Raw genomic sequence first — 19,985 nt, 5'->3', positions numbered from 1 at the left:
TTTTCCCTCGGCTTTCCCTCGATTTCATTTTGGTGGGGCTTAAAAGCCATGTTCCGAGGCCAGCGCGAAATAAAATGAAAAATGCTCATGGCAAATTAAGCGTCGAACTCATTTTTGTAAATTTATTAGCCCAATTCTTATGCCGGACTCTGGTGCCCTGGGGTCTTGTCTCGAGCATTACATTTTTATTAATTTAACATGGCTGGCGTTACCTTGATGATGGGGCAGAAGGCTGAAGGAGGGAAAATGCCGGATTGACTTGGCTAAAACCAAATGGAAAAACTCAATCAAGCGTAATAGCCGCGGAGAGCTGGTGAATATATCCGCGATACATTTCATTTTCTATTCGCTAAAAGAGGAGAGCTTGTAGGTTAAACATTAAAAAAATGTTAGCTCTTTTAAAGCAATTTTATTAAATGATAACACAATTTTAAGAAATATTTACTACTAAATAAATTATAAACGAATTATTAAATTAAGGGTTACAATTTTATTTAGTTTCTAAAAAATACAATATAAATTTTAGGTATTTACAAATATTTAATAAACATTTTTAAGAAACGAATTTATAAATAAATATTTTAAATAAATTTAAATCAGCCATTTTCAAATTATACTTGTTAATCCTCTTTTATGTGAGTGCAAAACTATCGTAAAAAGCTGCTTTCCTGTCTTCTGAGCTTAAGTTTTAATTTCTTATGATGCAATTTTTTGCCAACGAGGTGAAGGCGTGCTAGAAATCAAGCACTCGACATTATTAAAGTGGAACTTATAAACATTTTCAGAGGCAGCGGCAACGGGATGCAAATTTTCTCCCTTTCCCCAAATATAATAATAAAAAAAAAGTTTAATTTTGATAACTATCCAAGAGTATATGTGGTTAAAAATAAGGGAAATGGGAAAGTCGAGAAGAAATGGTTGAATTTTGTAGCTCAGGCTGAGATTTCTTTTCGGTTTTCCGACTATTTTTTGTTTTTTTCTCCTGTAGCTTTTGCCATTGCATTTCCGGCAGCGACTTTTACGAGGCAGCGGGCTGTCTTGAAAGGATCCTTAAGAGCGGGTGGAAACTGCTGGTGGAAAATGGATGGAAAAGTGCGGGAGTGGAGCTGGGAAAAGGAGTATTCGTCGTCGTCGACGACGACTCGTCGTGTATGTGAAGCACATAATTGCCTCTGCCAGGAGGCCTCTGATGTCCTTGCAGGCTCGAAAAGAAGGAATTTCTAATGTGTACGTAAGTGCTGTACTTCTGCTGCTGTACAGCATCCATCCCCATCCTTGTTCTCCGCCATTTGGTTATTATGTTGCATCGTCGCAGGACTTATGCAAAACAGTCGCTGAATTGTTATGCAAATTGTTGCCAATTACATGGCAATGCCTCCGTTCCGCCCCAACGAGCGCAACAAGATGGCCCACCCACATGCACGTACCACTTCACAGAAAGTATTGAACAATTACACTGACCTACATGGTTGCGGGAAATGGGTTGGAACTGTACTCATTTCGTTAATTGAATTTTCGGCAATTACCTATTCAAAAATAAGTGTTTTCTGCTTCATTTGTAATATTAAATACGTTAGAAATATAATTTAAGAATGATTACATTTTTAAAAAATAATAATATAACTTTTAGGCTATCTTTTATCTTGTTATTCAATTTTACTAAATTAAACAAAATTATTTTTATCTTTCTTAACGGAAAGAATAAGTTATAAACACGCATTTTCCTCAAACTTGCTGAACAGTGTGGCCCTTTTAACAGACAGAAGACAACGGAAAACTCGGCTGGCCAGCTCAGCTCGCAAACTTTTCCCCACTATCAATCGAGCGAAAGAAAGAGCGATGGATCGGGGGAAATTGGGGGAAAACCTGAGGCAAGCCACTTGGCTTGTTAACGGTAACTAAAGCTCACTTTATAGTTGGTCATGGGCTTCGGCAAATCGGGAGGGGCCGGGGGGCGTGGGCTGATTATGTTATTATCGGTTTAGTATCGAAGTCTTATGGCTCGTTTTCTTCGTTACCCGTCTCATGTCTCATGTAATTCAATTTGCCAGGACATCCTTCGCCGCCTTGGCTCCTCTCCACTTTTTTTTTCCTCCGACAGTTTCGCATGCCAAGGAGTCGTCTCCTGAAAGTAATAAACTTTTTTTTCCCGCTTTCTCTCAATGAGAAACTTTGAGCACTTGGAAAAAATATATCTCCAGAATAATTATAATGAATAAAGGCTACATATTTCCTAGTTACGAGATGAAAAACCCAAAAAAATACTCGTAGTATTTTAGGAAATTATATTTTACAACCTTTATAGAAAAAAAGGAATTTAAAATAATAATTTTGAAAAACTTTTTTCGCAAAAATAGTTCCCATCAAAACAAAAATCAAAATCTATAAAATATGATCTTGCAATTTTAAAAGAATTCTAGTGTTGAAAATATAAATATTTAAACTAATTTATTAATTTCTAAATTAAGGCCTCCTTTTTTCTTAAAGTGCAAAAGAAAAGGAAGCTGAAGGGGAGCCGATGAGGGCGAAAAATGTAAACGCGCCAAATTTGACGCGTGGCAAGGACGATGGGCTGCCACTCCTCCCGATCGTCCTTTTTACGCCCCCTCAACGATGTGCGTTATGTGCGGATAATTGACTTTTAAAATGTGTGTGCGATATCGCAACAACAACAGCAGTAACAAAAGATGGGGGGCCAAACGGGAAGGGTCGTGACGTATAATTAAACGGCATATTGTCACGCATCCCTGAAACTGAGAAGTGTGGAGAAAGTGAAGGAGAAAGTGATAGGGAGAGAGAAAGAGAAAGGGAAGGACGAAGGTCCATTTCGTGTCCTGCCTTTGTTTGCTTTTGTTTGGACTTAAACTTTATTCTTGCCCCCTCGAAAAATAAATAAGATGGGTATAAATAGCTGTATTATTACTTACAGGATTTTGGCTTTAATCAAGAACTACAAGGATAGTAGGAAAAATCCTCTGACTACTGGGAAATAATCCAAAAATCAATTAACTTAGTTGCAGAGAAAACTTAATAACTTTCTTGGCAAAAAGCCTTTGGTTAAACTTTTAAAAATCCTGCTGACCAAGTTTTATTTTTAACAACTTCCTTTTTATTAGTGCCAGTGGTTTGACACCCTCAATTTCCTGAACCACTTAAATAATATCTTAATCCCTTAAGAGCACTATAACTTTTGAAATTTGTCAACTTTTTAACAAGTGCTGGGAAAAAAGGAGGATAAATAAATGCAAACAGCCCAACAAATCAGCGAACAACAGAACTCACTCCTCCGGCGAAGCGTTCATCAAGTTATTCACACAATCTCCGTCAACTGACGGACTTTATCCCCCCCTTCCCCCTCTACCCGTGAAACCACAGGCTGCCAACCCCCCTTTCCCACCCCGTCCATGCAAAACCGGTCCCAACTGGCAGTGCCAGTGACTTATTTATGCAAATGGCCATAACAAATGAGGCGCATACACTCGACGCTCCAGGGGGGGTCACAAAAGGGGCGTAGGGGATGGGGTTTTCGGGGAACACTGTGTTATTTCGGGGGACAATGGGTGAGGCGACATTCTAACCGCACAGTGGAAACGATTAATTTGGTGCCCGGTTCAGATCCAAAACTCAAACGCTGTCCAAGCATTCCATTCCAAAAGGGAAAGCCCGGGGTTTGGGTTTTGCGAATATTCGATGGACAGGGGTGTGGCTCCGGGGGGGTGGCTTTGCATCGCATGTCTCAATCGTGCAACATGGCAGCTCATCAGTGGCTGCCGGAGGGGGATTACTGTACAGTAGTACTGTGGGGCGGGCTCATTATTGAAACATGTTGCTAACATTTGTTATGCAAAGGCGACATTCATGCTAAATGCGACTGGGTGGGCGCCCAAAAGGGGGGGAGTGGCACACCATATATCTGTATCCATCATGCTTATTGGCCCCGTCTCGTCTCATCTCGTCCTTGTGACTCTCAACATGAAAAAATTAATAGGAGATTCTTGCTAATAAAGCAGATTTTTTATTTGAAATGTTTCTCAGTTTTCAATACTAAATATCATGCTTAGAAATAGTAAAAACTAAGTTCCTAAAAGTTGTTATCCAATTTTATAGTATGTTTTTCGTTTAATGGAAGTGCTGTTGAGCAACATTTCTATAAATGCCTGAGAAGTTGCACTATACTCCCATTTTTTTTTAGTCGCGTCTATAACGAGACATCGTTGTCATGTGCTTAAAACTCCGTCCCCTCTTCCTTTTGCCAATCGTATCTGTGTTGACTTTATCTGCTGTCCAAGCGACAGAAATCATTGGTAACTCGTCCTGGTTGCTACACAGGGGGAAATCAAAAAATAAATTCATAATAATTTGTGTACTAAATATATGCTTATTTAATTTAATATTTTTTACAATTTTTTTGCCCATAAATCTGGTAAGTTAAAATAAATTGTTTTTTTTATTTACTTTGAGATTTTAATTTAACGGAAATTTAACGGGGTTTATTGTACATTTATGTGTATGTTACAAAACAATTTAATCGATATATATTTTTCATTAATAATTTTCCGGGGCAACAGATGTGAACTTTCGATTATCTCTTGATTATTATGATACTATTATTTATTTATTTTTCTTTGTGTATGACACGTGGATTAGGGTGAGGATGGAGGGGTGCTCCTTTGTGCCTTTCGAATTCAATGCAATCTTGTGACATCCCGAAAACGGGGTGAAAAGCGGGGGGAAATGCCAGTGTGGCCCTGCCAGCTAAACTATTTACCTTATGTGATGTTTGTTGTCGCCTTGGCTACACTTTTGCCCGCCCCCTTCTAACCACGCCCATTGCCATTTGATGTCGCTGTTCCCTGTGAATCGCACTTTGTGCATATGGGACGTTCCATATCAACCCGGCCACCCCCTTTTTTGATTTTTTTTGTATGTGGACAGTACCACATTGATTGCAAAGCCCCTTGCTTCCAATATTTTACCTCATACCCATTTTTTCAATGTTACCACTCTTTCGCCGTATATTCGCGCTGAAAGGAAAACACAAAATCATTTTTAACCTGCGAACGAAAGGCACAATCAGCATAGTTCAAAAGCAGAAAAATCTGTCTTTCGATGGCCGATTACGAGAAAAATAATAGATTTTTTAAGACCATAGATGACCAAACGATAGCGTTTTTAAAGTCTAAAAGTAGGATTTCGTCTAAAGGGCCAGTCTGCAAAAATACCATTATATTTTTCTCAAAAGGCCCGAGTTTTAACGGATTTTATGCCACTGGTTTCAAAGTGGGATCTCTCTTAAGGAATTAGCTATAATTTCTTTTCATTGATTTGTTAATTTTTTCCAAAGCATATACGATTATTTTATATTACTTATTAGCTTTTTCTGACAGTTAACTACTACAAAAACGTACAAAAGAATTCATAGCTAATTCCTCAAGAGAGATCCCACTTTGAAATCAGTGGCATAAAATCCGTTAAATATGGGGCTTTCTGAGAAAAATATAATGGTATTTTTGCAGACTGGCCCTTTGGACGAAATCCTACTTTTAGACTTTAAAAACGCTATCGCTTGGTCATCTACGGTCTAATAAAATCTATTATTTTTCTCGTAACCGGCTATGGAAAGACAGGTTTTTCTGATTTTGAACCATGCCAATTGTTTCTTTCGTTCGCAGGATAAAAATGATTTTGTGTTTTCTTTTTTACGCGATTATAGGGCGAAAGAGTGGTAACATTGAAAAAATGGGTATGAGGTAAAATATTGGAAGCAAGGGGCTTTGCAATCAATGTGGTACTTTCCACATAGAAAACTAAAAAAAAAGGGGGGTGGCCGGGTTGATATGGAGCGTCCCATATGTGTGTGTGAGCGCTAGCTCTTTAACGTTAACGGTAAATGTGTGCAAATGACAGCGATATGACAGGTCAAGGCAGTCAAGCGGACTCACACACACATGTGCACGAAAAAGAGAGACATTCCGGCGGTACACTGGGAAAAAAATGATTTTAAAAGACAAAATTGCTTATGGAAGGTTAGGTTCATTTTAAAAAATTCTTTATTATTTGAATGTCTTGAAAATTACATTTTAAAAAAATTGAATTTGTTTGCAATTGATTTAATTTGCTATTTTTAAAGGCTTTACTTCTAATGTTTGTTGAAATATTTTGCATTTATTTAGTTATATTATTTTTTCCTAAATGTATACAAATGTTTAAATTTTTAAAAGGCTAATATCTAGAAATGGTATAATATTTTAATAATATCTTTTGATTCCAGTGCACAACGAACAGTTTCAGGTAGTTGCTGTGATCTGGCGACAGCAGGGCTCACACTCACACATACTATCCTTGGCAAAGGTTTTAGTGTCATTGTCACCAGGTGTTGATAAGGGCAACGTGAAAAAGGCTCCCACCGAAGGTCAAATTTATGGCTGATATTTCTGTCGTTTCTCAGAAAATTTTTTGAAATTAAAGTTGGTTGCTATATGGCACCAGTGTAACCAGGGTGGCACCAGGGTGTACGTTAATATTGAATAAAATATTTATATTTAATTTTATGTGTCTGAATGACTGAATTAAATTTATTTTATTCAGATAGTAAATTACTTGGGGTGCTTCATCTTTACATTTAAATCTTTAATAAATCCCTAAAGTTTTTGCGGCCCACAAGAAGCCAATAATGCCTGGGAATTTTTCACATTTTTCCGTATGCCGACGCATTCAGGAATCCGAATCAAAGTCAATTACATGACAAATGTGCCCTGAATTGTGTGTGGAGAATGTCAAAGGAAAGTGTCTATGGGAAATATTCCCATTGCACTTCGTGGGCATAATCCTGTTGAGTGGCTAAGTGAGATTGCATTTGTTTTCTTCTCATTTTTCAGGGGACCATCTCTGGTTGTTTGTCTGTTTGTTTGTCTGTTTGTTTGCATTTTCTTGTGGCTTCGATGTTTATTCATGGCACAAAAGCTGAAAAAACAGAGAAAGACACGCTTAAAAGCCGCAATGACTCTTCACATTGACAGTATTAAGTGCGAACGGGAAAGAGAGATAAAGATATGGGAGGTAGGAGTGAGATCGCTATAGATATGGCCATATATAGCCATGCATCATCGTGTCCAGAATCCAGAATCCCCACAAGCAGCTGCCATCTGCTGTCCAGCTTCGCATATTTCTCCACTGTCACTGATTTCTCAATAGATTTCACAGAGCAATGTGCATAAATCATAACTCGGTTGAGGATGTTCCTCCTTCACTTTGGGGCAAGGGGTGGCAAAGGGGCGGTAAAGGGGGCGTGGTGTGTTAAGCAAAAGTCAAACCACTGAAATGTGGGTGGGGATTTGTCCAGAGGGGCTGTGGATTTTTTTCGGGGGCTCTATTCAACTGAAACTGCAGCTGTGCTTGCGGCTTGCCTTCGTTTGGTATTTTTCAGATATGCGTTTTTTTCGGTCGGAAAAGATTTTTCTATTTTTTTAACCGAGATATCAAAACTTTGGTCTATAAGAAGATTTATAAAAAAAAAAATATTTTTGCTGTGAGTAAACACGCATATAAAAATATTTATAAGATATGATTTATTTTATTTTGGTCATTAACTTAATAATTTAAATCTTCAAATTCAGAATTTCAAATATAGATTTCGAAATAAAATGCCTAATTCTATAAAAAATGTTACTTATTTTCTGTGGCATCCTTTAATTTGGAAATTCCTCTCTATTTAACGTCAGTAGTTTATTTCTACGAACTGTTTTAAAGGCACTACCTTTTTTATATTTTTATTCACCTTGTTTTTTCACCATTTTTCTATTGCTGCATATTTTATTTTTGTGTACTGCCATTTTTATTTGCTTTGGGCAGCTGGAGAAATGCAATAACAACACCAGCAGCGATGGCAGTAAAAATTTCCGCTGCGTTGTCGCCGCAGTCAAAATGGGTGTGAAAAATAAATGTTAATATGACGGGTTTTGGTCAGCGAGATGTGGGGTCTTTTTTATTGAAGCCCAAACCTAGAAGGGAATATCACCCAGCTTTACTGGAACTTTGGGGCGACAGGCCTAGTCGAAAATTGCAGTGGAGAATTTATGAGTCTCTTGGTTTTCCGGCGCTCTCCATTTCCCCTAGACTTTTCGCCCCTTTTCTCCATTTCTCGCTAGCCTTGAACTCCTGTTAATATTCTCCTTATTTACGACCTCGGCGAGAGTGTGAGGAACATGCTGCTCAACACACATCTTTTGTGCGTACGCTGGGACACTTTGCATTACTTTGCATAATTTTTGGTTGCTACTCAAAGGTACATTAGCTATATAGTAATGACGGTTGCTTATGAAAACATTGCATATAATTGAAGTAAAATTAAAATAAAATAATTATTTTATTCTAGCAATTTTAAGTAGATTTTTAAAAGTCTATGTATTGTATTTCAGAATAGATTTTTTCCGAATTTTAGTTTCCGTATTTAGACTTTTATCTCAAGCAATTTTGGTGGCAGGATTTACCTCCCGTTTTGTTGAACTCTTATTTTATTAGTTTAGATAAGTGGAGCTTTTTTTTATAAAAGTTTTTGTTACACATTTAAAAAAAAAAACACAAAAATAAAGGTATTGCTTTTAGCTTTTCTTAATTTTTCACAATCCCTAGAGTATTTAAAAAGCGTTGTTGTCCAATTTTTCCCGTTCATGTCCTCTTGTTTTATGCGCTTTCCCATTTCTCCCTTTTTTTTGTGCCCCCTTCCTTTTCACTTTCTTTGCTCACATTTTATTTTGCATATTTTGCTTTTTGCTGCAGCAATTTTTGGCTTTTGTCTGTCTGACAGTCCGATGTTTTGTTGCCCGCTTTATATGCATAAATATGATGTTGATTTTTATGATTTCTATAATGTTTCATTATGCTGCGTTTTACGACACAAGCGGGAGTGTGTGCCCCCTTTTTTGGGGGGTTTTCAGAGGCGGTCTAGAGTACACACATGTCTCGTTCATATAGAGTTCGGGAATATCTCGCTTCGTTTCTGCCTTAATTTATGGGCCTTTTGTTTGCAGTTGCGTGTGGATGTACACATATATTGTTTGAACAATCCGCCTATCTGGTCTCCCGGTTCTGCTATTTTGTTCCACAGTGTAATACACTCGGCTCCCCGGACCCCGCTTTTCACATTTTATGTGCGCTCAAAAGCCAATTTCGTAGAGATTTGGCCGGGTCCAAAAACTTGCGGACCCATTATAAGCGCATAATCTTTTCCTAACACACATATTCGCCCCGCACAACAGGGCCAAAAATGAAATGGCTAAGCTTCCCTAAGTCAACTCCCCCTCCACCAACTTCGCCTGTTGTTAGATAATTTTTGACTTTGGCAGACCAGAAAAATGCTTTGCCCCACACAAACACACACTCTCTTCAGTTTCCCATAGAATCCCCAAATTCTCCCCATTTTGTTTGGCAAATTTTAAAGCTCACTTCTAGGCGCCGCCTGAGATGACAGTTGAAGAAGTTCGCCGGCTAATGGCAAACATTTGGGATAACTCAGAGAAAAATATTCGAAAAATGGCTGTCAATAATGGAGACTTGCATTAAAAATACAACATTAATGATTTCAGAAGACAGAAAATTAAATGTTAATGTTTATTGCATGGCTAAAATATTTAGGATTTTAAAATCCTAAATAGGGATAGGGATAAGCATTATAATAAAGTGTTTTGTTATTTGTTAACTGTGGGCAATTGTGTTTTTTAAATCTGAGATTCATGATAAAATTAATGATGATAAATTTATTATTTTAAATATTTAAAAGTTTTTTTTATATGATTCTAAAATCCAGGCGAATCGTAACCAATTTAATTAAATTATTAAAAAATATTTTCTCTCTGTAAAATCGCGGCCGATGTCTAATTTCCTTGGAGCGATTTTTTGTTCGCCTCCTGCTTTTTATGAGCAACGCCTTACAAATGAGTTTTAGCCAACTGACAAGGCCACCCGGGAGGCGGTTATATTTTTCGTCGGCAAGGGGGCGTGGCAAGTTGGAGAGTTGGCGGGCTGGCGAGTAGAGACCCCACGCCGGTCGTTCGGTTCTATTGCCTGCTTTATGACAGTTTCATAGACTTTTTATGTTTATGCCGGAGCGTTTAGTGAGCGCAGCTGTTGCGTCCGCCTGGCAAGGCCAACTGCCACTTTGAGTTGTGCCACCACCCATTTAACGCCCACCTTCCCTTTTCCTAAACGCCCAGCGCCCAACACCCTTCACTTTTCCTTTTTTCGGGGGTGGAGTACAGGGAATGGTGCATTTTAAGGAAACTGTGATAAGAGTCTTGAAAAGTATATTTTCGTTTTACTTCTGAATTTTTATATGATCAGTTCTAAAAAAATATTACAGATATTCCTCCTATTACATTTCATTTTTTTTATTTACTTACTTAATAACATTGCCAATTAAGCTCTCTAAAAGTTTACTTTTTATTTAAATTACGAATGGATCGTACAAATTCTTGGATATATTATAATAAGAGTTTCCACTGTACCTGTGAGGCGTTGCTATATTTATATTTGCGTTTCTTATCTGCACGTAATTAAGGCAATGGCCACGGGACCCAACTGCGTGCGGAATCCTCGGAGGCCGTTCGTTCTAATCATCATCGCCATAGTCATCATCGACAAGCGCTGTCATCCAGGGGAAGCCCCTTAACCCTTGGCAGCCGGCCTTAACCCCCGTTTCGAGTATTTTTCGGAGGGCGGCCGTCACGAAACTATGTATTTCTTTTTTTTTTGTTTTTTTGCGGCCTCGCGGGAGCAATAATGTCTTTGGGGCTGAAATGGGGGTTACTGGGCAACAGCTGCTGCCGTCGGAAAAGCACTCCCCCCTGATTTCCATCCATCCACCCACCCAACCTTTGTTTTATTTTCAGACAGCTCTTCTCGAGAGGGAGCGAAAAGTTCTCAGGCACACCTGCTCATCAAGGAATCCTGATTGGTAACAGGTTACGGGGATAACAGTTAACAGATTTCGCTCGCTCTCCTGTTGATTTTTGCCCGTTGAATTTTTAATTACTGCGAACCACGCGCAAAAGCTCAAATATTCCCCATCGAAAATTATGTTACGACTTAAGATGTCTGCGGAAAAGTTGAGCGTCTGGTTACATTTTCCATTAAAGTTTAATTTTTACTCGCCAGCGGTCCGCTGCCAGCGGAGAAGTGAAGTGCTCAAATTGGTTTAATCGCAAAAGAAAGCTGCATTTATTATTGATGGCATTTTTGGCAGGCGGATGTTTTAACTGATTTGATTCGGGTTTTTGTGGTGTCCGCTTTTAATTGGTACTGTTTAAATTTAGATTTTATCAAAATAAATTTCTCATTTAATAAAATTTGCTGAATTTATTTTTATTTAAAATTCTTCGGCTTTTAAAATTCTTCGGTACATAAACTAATTTTTAAGTGAACTAATCTTATAGACTGGAATTTTCCAAGTTTCTTTCTTATTAAATTCATCGGAAAAAACTGTAAGCTTTATTTTCCACAGAATATATATATTTCAACTTGCACTCCTTTGATAGCACGAAATCCTGGCCGAGCTTCGGAGCTTTGGATTTTAATGAGCACCCGGACTGCAACTCTATAGAGATGTTAATGCCCGATATTCGCACTTAATGAGCTTCACCCCTCATAAAGTTTGGCCATAAACTATACGCTCTCTCTGGGCGGTGGACTTAAAGTTGCCGGTGGACATTAAGAGGCCGGAACGGAACCCATTAAATTGGCGGGAAGCCCGGGACACACATCCTTAAGCCAATTTTCGATAAGCTTTTTGTGAGGCACCCTCTTCATTGTATGTCAATGCACGAGCATGAGTAAAAAATATTTCTACATTAAAGGTGACAGCGACAGACGTTGCCACTGACTCCTCATTTTGGCCCCTGAATCCCGGGCGAAGGTCCTGGATCCTGAATCCTGGTTGCTGGATGCCGGTGCCTGTGACAGCGCCAGCAGGAAACAAACAAACAACGCAGCAATGCAAACACCGGGCAGATGGGTTCCCATGATCCAGGGGTTTTTCGGGTGTTCGGGGGGAATTCCAGGACAGTGCGTGTGTTTATTTTGTCGTAAATTGATTTTAACGGCGAATGACAAACAGCAGAAGCAAAAGCAGCAAAAGCACCCAACTGACGGCACGAACGCCATTTTGCGGCATTTAAAAATGTATTTAAAAATTGTAAGACTGCCTCTAGATGAGCTGTTAAAAACTGAGATACCCGGCTGTCACATTGTGGAGATCTTAACTTTAATACTACAAGAACAACAAGCCAAAAATAAGGTTGATTAGGAAAAGTATTCAGAATTTATTTTGGATATTATATTCAAGTGGATACTAATAAATGACATAATTACCCAAAATACTTTTAATTAAATTATTTATCACAAAAATAATTTAAACCATTCCTCAAACATTTTTATTGACTTTGTTTTATTATGTTTTATAGTTTTTCGTTTATATGCATAATTTGCAATTGTTTTAAAATTGGTTAGTAATAAATTTTTGTATGTAAAAAATTGATTTTAAAGCCATGAGCTAAGTCACCCTTTCTTCTAAGTAAGTTTCTTTTTATCAATTTTTTTTTTTATTATTTATTGTTTTGGCTTCCTAGTAAGTTTCTTTGGTAAAAAACAGAAGCAAGGAAAACCCCTTGTCGTGGTGCCGCGTATTCATTTTCTGATTAGAAAAATTATTACATAAAATTTATGTTAGTTGACAAAGTTTATGGGTTTGCCAAGCGGCTGCTGGGATAATGGAGACAAGACATGGCAAGGATGTTAATGGCTTCCCTTCTGTGTTGTCGCTCACCATCTAAACTGTATTATGGCAGCCACAAAACAACCTTAATAAATGTCGACACAAAAGTGGGGAAGGCCAGGGGGTAAAGCAAGGAAAAGCCAGGGGAAAAGCGAAGGGAAAATGTCTCCTCCGTCGTCGTCGTCGTCTACCTGGCAACATGTTAAGCAGGTGTTTCCAAATCACTTACGTCGAAACATCGCCGAAACAACAGCGCCAGCGACACAGGACTTTCCAAAGGATGCTGGCTCCTGTTCCTGATTCAGATTCCAGATTCTGATTCTGCCACCGGCGACATTGTCGACAACTCGGCAACAATAACAGCGAACAAATAATAAACAAGAAATTTGGCAACTTCAACTTTTCCCACTTTCCCATCGCTCAGTTGCAATACGCGGCGTATGCGTAATGTGCACGAGAGAAGCCTTCCGAAAATTTACTACACTCTCTGTCAAAGTATTTTGGCAATTGTGTGTAAATATTTGCCACATTAATTGCTGTGCCTTGAAGTGTGTTTAGATAGTTCTTTGATTTCAACTGCTCGTATTATAAAGTACACTTTAAATAAGGTAGCCAAACGTAATTACTTCAATTAGTGAGAAAATAATAAACAAGGAATTTAACCAAATTATTGTAAGAGGTAAAATAGTTAAAAGCGAAACGATATTTAATTTTTAAATTTTTGTAAGTATTTATTTATACTGTATTAAAAGTCAAATATAATTATAAATATTACTTTTATATGTACATTTTAGTTTTTTGACTAAGAACATTAATTAAAACATTAATTAACTAATTGATTAATAGAATTAAGACATGTAGTATGTGTTTTGTTTGTATTTATACAATTTTTGTTTTCAATGTGAATATTTTCTTTATATTACTGTAATTTAATTCCAAAAAGTTTGCATTTATATGCTGGCGGCTTCCTAGCCTGTAAAACAAATTCCATAATTTCGGAGTATTCAAATTAAATAAGTAGCACTTGAGAGTCTTTAAGCTGGAGCCAGCCAAGTGTAAGCTAGCAAATGACAACAATGCTGCGGCAATGAAAAAAAACCATTTAAACTGAATTATTCATAAAGTTTGGCGACTCCAGACGGAAGAACGGGAGGAGCGCAGGGCCAACTGCTTCCTGTGTGTCATGGCCAACGCTCCTCGGTTTCCCCCCTCTCATACTCCCCACCCAACATTTCTGCGGTTATTGCGGCGAAGAATGGCGGCCGGAAGTACACGTTGACAAGTCGCACTTCGTACGGCGGACAACTTCCGGCGGCAGCGGCTCTCTCTTTCGCTCCGTTTTCGGTTTTTGGCTTTCGGTTTGGCCCGTAGCTTTATGAACTTCACATGACCGGCGGGCGGTCGGACACCTTCTGTTCCGCTGACCCCTCTTCAGACATTTTCCTCTGGCTTTCCCTTTATATTCCTTCCTTTCCTTGCCCATCCCTTTGGCAGAACTTTTCCCTCGGCCAACCGCCCACCGCATGTGCGTATTTGCATGGAGCCAAACCGTTTGTTTTGAGTCTTGTTTATGCTGCCAAAGTGTGTGCGTACACTAATAGAAAAAATTAGGTATTAATACATACATTTCATATTTCAATAAAATATTTTTCGCTATTTTTTCCATCGATTGGGGCTTTTAATAATTTTAATTATTGAATTAAATAATTTTTTATTTAGGTAAATATGTTTATAATTTAAAATAATATTTTCTAGACTCATTCAAATATTTTCATATTAAATATTGACATTTAAATGTTGTTCCTGAAATCACCCTCTAAATACCATACAATTTCTCTCCGTGTACCATGTGTGGTTATGTATATGTCTGCTGGCTTAAGCTAACTTTAAATTACGCTTAGCGACTGAAATTAATTTACGCAACGCCACGAGCACCGAAACAACAAAACATCGCCGGCAAATGTGCAAATGTGTCGTGTGCAAAAGGGGGGCGCTAAACCGCTTCTGGAAGGCCAGAGGCATGGGGTGAAAGGGGGTCCAACTAAGCCCCTTTTGGGGTTTGTGCATTCCATTGGGCAAATCTGCAAAATCGGTGTCCTAGGTCGTAAAGTCATTTAATGCGCCGCGCAAAGTGGAAATCATTAAAAGCGCTTGCTGAAAGGCGGCTATTTGATATATCGAAATCGAGTTGGTTGAAGTTGGGTCAGTTTTTGGACAGCTCTTGACGGCTGCGAACCGCATTTGGCTTCCAGATTAATTGCGTATTGTTCCGGGATTGATTTATAGTCGATTTTAAGGGGTGAACTGTGTTTATTGTGTATTGGTTTTATTAGTATAATAGGAATAAACATTTAATTTATTTGCTAAGCAATTCTATATTTTAATTTTCTAGAAGCCATTAAAGGGCTTCTAAATGTATGCAGTAAAATAAAGATCGTCGTTCCTTGAAATAGATATGGACACATCTTTATAAAAAACCGTAAAGCTCACGATATTTCTGTACTTGTAAAGATTTAAATATTTCATTAAATGTATTTTATTTTATATAAATACGCAACACATACTTTATAAGGCTGTTAGCCCGTTAAAAACGACATGTATAACCGCTTATTGAAAAGTCATTGATTTCGGCCCCTTTCCGCTCACTAAGTTGACCACTTGACCAGCTAATTTCCAATAAGTTTCGGGAATCAATCAAATTTCACAATTGCCCTGCTCCATCAACGGAGCTCAGTGATGGATGGATTGAATTGGGATTGGGGATTGGTGATTCGGACTCTCTGACCATCGGCCGATACATTGCTCTTATCTTTTTGCGGTTCCCCCGCCCAAAAATTGTCATTTTGATGACCTTAACAACCTCAAATGTTGCCCAAACCCAAGCGCAAACCCAAACCCGCATTTTATTTGCGCCGCTGCCTGTTTGTTGAATGATATTGGAATTTTGCGTGGTGCTCGCCCCTTGTTGTTTAAGTGCCGCAAACATTTCGCTGCTGGAGCGTGCAAAACAATCAAAAAATTTGCTTCTCACTGAACAGATAGCAAAATACACAGCACAGAAAACGAAAATAAAATCGAAAAACGTGAAGAATAAAAACAAAAAATAAGCAGAAAAAACGGAAGCATCCGTAGGAGGCATTTTTCAATTGTGTTAAAAGAAATTTAATATGAAACTCATGCTGTCTATCGATTTTTAATTTTGATTTGCTACAGCCCCATGAGTCTTTGTTGTGGTTCCTCTGCCGTAGCAAAAATTTTGATGCTCCCCGGGGAAAAAAAGGAATCGAAAGGCTGAAATGGCTTATCATTTCATTATTTCACATTTTTGCGGAATTGATTTTAAAAGCTGTGTATTGTATTGCATTCAAGTGGTAACGATTTTGTAAAAACGCTGTTAAATTATTAGAGTTTCTTGAAAATGTTTAAATTTGTGTTACATTATTTTAAAGCATCATTTGTTTAATAAATTATTGAATGATTTTGTATCTATTTGCACTAACAAAATATTTTATCAAATTTATTATATCTCACTACTAAACAATACAAAAGGCTTTAATTACATTTATGTGACTTATAAACTCTTGTAAAAATTAAACCGTAAACAAAATTAGTTTGACTTTTTATGCATATTTGTTCTTACTAAAAAAATAAATAGTCTGAAGCTAAAAATGCAAAGAAAGAAAAATCCCAAACAATAATGTTATGTTAATGTTATATTAAAATATATTATATTTAAATAAAAATAGTTCAAGAAAAAGCTTAACAAATTTGGAATATAAATTTGTTTCTGCAGAGTATTTTATATATTCGTCGATTTCCTGCCATCTCATGTTGTTATTTGTTTGTACATATATATCTACTATATATTAATGTGGGCTGCGACTCAGCTGACACATTTCGCATTTTGGGTGATGGATGTGCGGCAATAATTTCGGCTATTTATGCAAACGTAGCTTCTTGTTGTTATCAATGGATGGTCCTTAGTTCCCCGGTTTTCCCAGGGATGTTTGCCTTTTTATGCGGGTCAACGTTTAACCTTTACCTTGGCGGCAGACATACATCAAAATGCGCAGATCAAATGCTGACTTTTTGGGGTCTGAAACAAGGCAACACGTGTGTTGTTTCCAGCCCGATGCGACATCTATCGGAGATATGGAAATATATATATATATATTGTAGAGGTATGTGGAAGCTCTCCACTTATGCAAATTGAAATGCAAATAAGCCATGCCGACTGTATAGGCGTTTTATGTTCAAATCTCCCCGAAAGTCGGCTGCCTTTTGTGTTTCGTATTTCGTGTATTTCGTATGTTGTTATGGCACGCTTTATTGAATTCATTTAAAAAACAAGAGAGAACGCTATAGTCGGGTTGTTGTCCCGACTATCTAATACCCGTCACTCAGCTAAAGGGAGTGCGAACGCTGTGTCGGGTTGGTGTCCCGACTAATAATCGTAACTCAGCTAAAGGGAGTGCGAGGGAGATAGATATATAATTTTTGATTGCGTATAACTTTTTAATGAATGGTCCGATTTGAAAAATGTCTTCTACATTTCGATAGGTATAAATATACACAACAAAATTGCATTTATACTTCTCGGAAATCTTTCAAGATGTGGGCGCAGGACCCATTTTAAAATCGTTAGTGAGCGATTGTGGGCGTTAGAGGGGGCGTGGCGCTCGGCTAAAATAAACTTGCGCTGCGTAGGAAGCCAAAGAATATGTGTGGGAAATCTCAACCTTCTAGCTTTTGTAGTTTCTGAGATCTCAGCGTTCATACAGACGGACAGACAGACAGACAGACAGACAGACAGACAGACAGACAGACAGACAGACAGACAGACAGACAGACGGACAGACGGACATGGCTAGATCGACTCGGCTAGTGACCCTGATCAAGAATATATATACTTTATGGGGTCGGAAACGCTTCCTTCTAGCTGTTACATACTTTTGCACGAATCTAGTATACCCTTTTACTCTACGAGTAACGGGTATAACAATTTATCTTTTTGCCTGCCACGGCTGCTGTTATGTTGGGAAAGGCATTTTTCCACCCGTTTTCTGTTCTTCCCTTTTATTTTTTTATGGAAGCGAAAAACCTTGGAAAAAATCGGCCAGAGTTGCAGCGCCTTTTGTCTAACATCCCAATTAGCCTTTTGTTTCGATGTCAATGCGAAAACAGGCAAACCCTTTCTTTTTTCACTATTTTTCACCCATTCATTTCGAGTGCAAGCTGTGAGCATAAAAAATTGTAAGGATTTTTGCTCCTGTCGGTCACGCCTTTTAAGGATCACAATTGCCTTTTGTGCACCGCCTCCTGTCAATGACTAAATGTATGGCTGTACAGAATATAAAAAAAATTGGAGGAAAGAAAGAAATCTGATGGCCTTTTAACAACTAGAAGTTGAGTTGAAAAACTGGGAATTTTTCTTTTGCCTTTGAGTTTGGATATGGCATAATGGGCAGTTCGTAAGGATTTCTAAGAGTGGAAAGGATTTAACTAGGAATATCACTTGAGGACTGACTCAAAGAATGTGCATTACAAATTGTGTTGGTTTCATTTGTAAAATAAAAATTCTTAATTTTTTCATTTTATTTTAAAGTATTTTTGATTTGTTTAATACAAACAAGTAAAATAAAATGTAGAAATTTAACATTTTTTATTCCAGGTTATAGATGATTTTAAAATTATTATTTCTCAAACCATTTCTGATATATTATATAATTTCTTTGATTCTGTTAAATGTAAATCCCATCATTTTGTTAATGGCTTCCTCAATTTCCCACCCATATATTTTAAATATTTCTGTGCCTCTTCCTGCTTTGCACCATTAGTCTGAATCCCAGGGCCACATAAATCAAGCAAATTGTTTAACGGGCGATTAGCAAAATTGTGTTATAATAATTCTTATTTTATTTTCGCCTGCTTGGCGCTGTTCCATTTTGCTGCCTACACGTTTTTGGCATTTGCATGTTTCTGCGGCTGCTGCTACTTAGCGGAAACATGCAGTACATGTATCTGCTGGATCATTTATTTATTATGCTTGTCGTCTGCTGGTCTCCGCCTCATTGCCCCGCCCACTGCCACGCCCCCGCCCCCTCCCCCGCTGCCAGCCCCCTTAACCTTGCGATGGGCTTTTTGTCTGGCATGTATTTTGAATGGCCTGTTGAAATTTTCCAAGCGATTTGCAGCATACGCCGCATTGAATGTATTTTCCCTCCTCACTCTCTCAATCTTTTATTATTATTTTTGTTGTTGTGTTTTTCGCCGCCTTTTTGTTGTTGTTTATTCACGCTCAAAATGCTGTGGAAAATGATTATTATGATTAATAAATAAATATGCTGGCAGTTCTCTGTGAGCAGTATTCAACGCATTTCATTCAAACAGTTCGAAAAGTTTCGGCCACACCCTCTGCTTTTCTCAACATGTTTTCCAATTTTATAGGGAGTTTCAATACGTAAGTTATGGTAAATACGTAGCGTATACGCAATGTGTTACCAGTGCTTAAGTTCAATGGAAATATGTTGGAAATTCCTTTCAGATTATATTTAAACACAATGTCTGTATATTGGGAAAAGCGTTTCTTTTTTTCTCAAAAATAACACTGTGCAACATTTTTAGGGTTATAAAATGTAACCGCAATTCTGATTTCATGGGCGGAAAGAACTCATCGAAATAAGCTAAAACCCATTTTGGTTTCTCTGGCTTAGTTCTTCAGTGATTATGTAGCTATGAACTCAAGGAACTAAATTGACAAATGACTCTGGAGAGAAGCTGGAGAGAGTTTTGAAAGAAACACAATCAAATGCGAAAATATTACAAAAAGACGGACCATGTGTGGTTACGGATGCCCCCAATCAATGTGGGGCCTTTTGCCTTGCCGCTCTGATGCCACTTCTTCGATCACAACGATAATGTTCAAAAGCAGTTAAATGTCCTTGCTGAATTATTAAGGGAAACTCAGTCAAAAATAGATAAAAATGAAGAAAAAACACTGGGTAATATTATAAATCAAACAGAAACGTTGGAAAAATTCGGTTTCAATGAAAAAGACAAAAAAGTAGAATGCAACAGCATTCAGCCGCCGAAGAGAATTCCGCCAGGCTTTAAGAAGATTGGTTCGAGATACTTTTCTATTTCTCGCTTTGTTATGCAGTGGACTGACGCCGAACTCTTCTGTCGTCAAATCGGTGGATTTTTAGCAGCCTTCCAAAAT

The 19,985-nt window shown here is 37.9% G+C and overlaps 1 protein-coding gene across 2 annotated transcripts in view; it reads right to left on the bottom strand.

Moving 5' to 3' along the window:
- The window catches only part of fred (friend of echinoid), a 113,131-nt gene that overhangs the window by 37,576 nt on the left and 55,570 nt on the right, over positions 1-19,985 (bottom strand). The gene's annotated exons all lie outside the window — the stretch shown is intronic.

The sequence above is a fragment of the Drosophila takahashii genome, chromosome 2L, assembly GCF_030179915.1.
Source record: "Drosophila takahashii strain IR98-3 E-12201 chromosome 2L, DtakHiC1v2, whole genome shotgun sequence".
Taxonomy (NCBI): Eukaryota; Metazoa; Arthropoda; class Insecta; order Diptera; family Drosophilidae; genus Drosophila; species Drosophila takahashii.
This window is presented reverse-complemented; position numbering and strand designations above follow the sequence as displayed.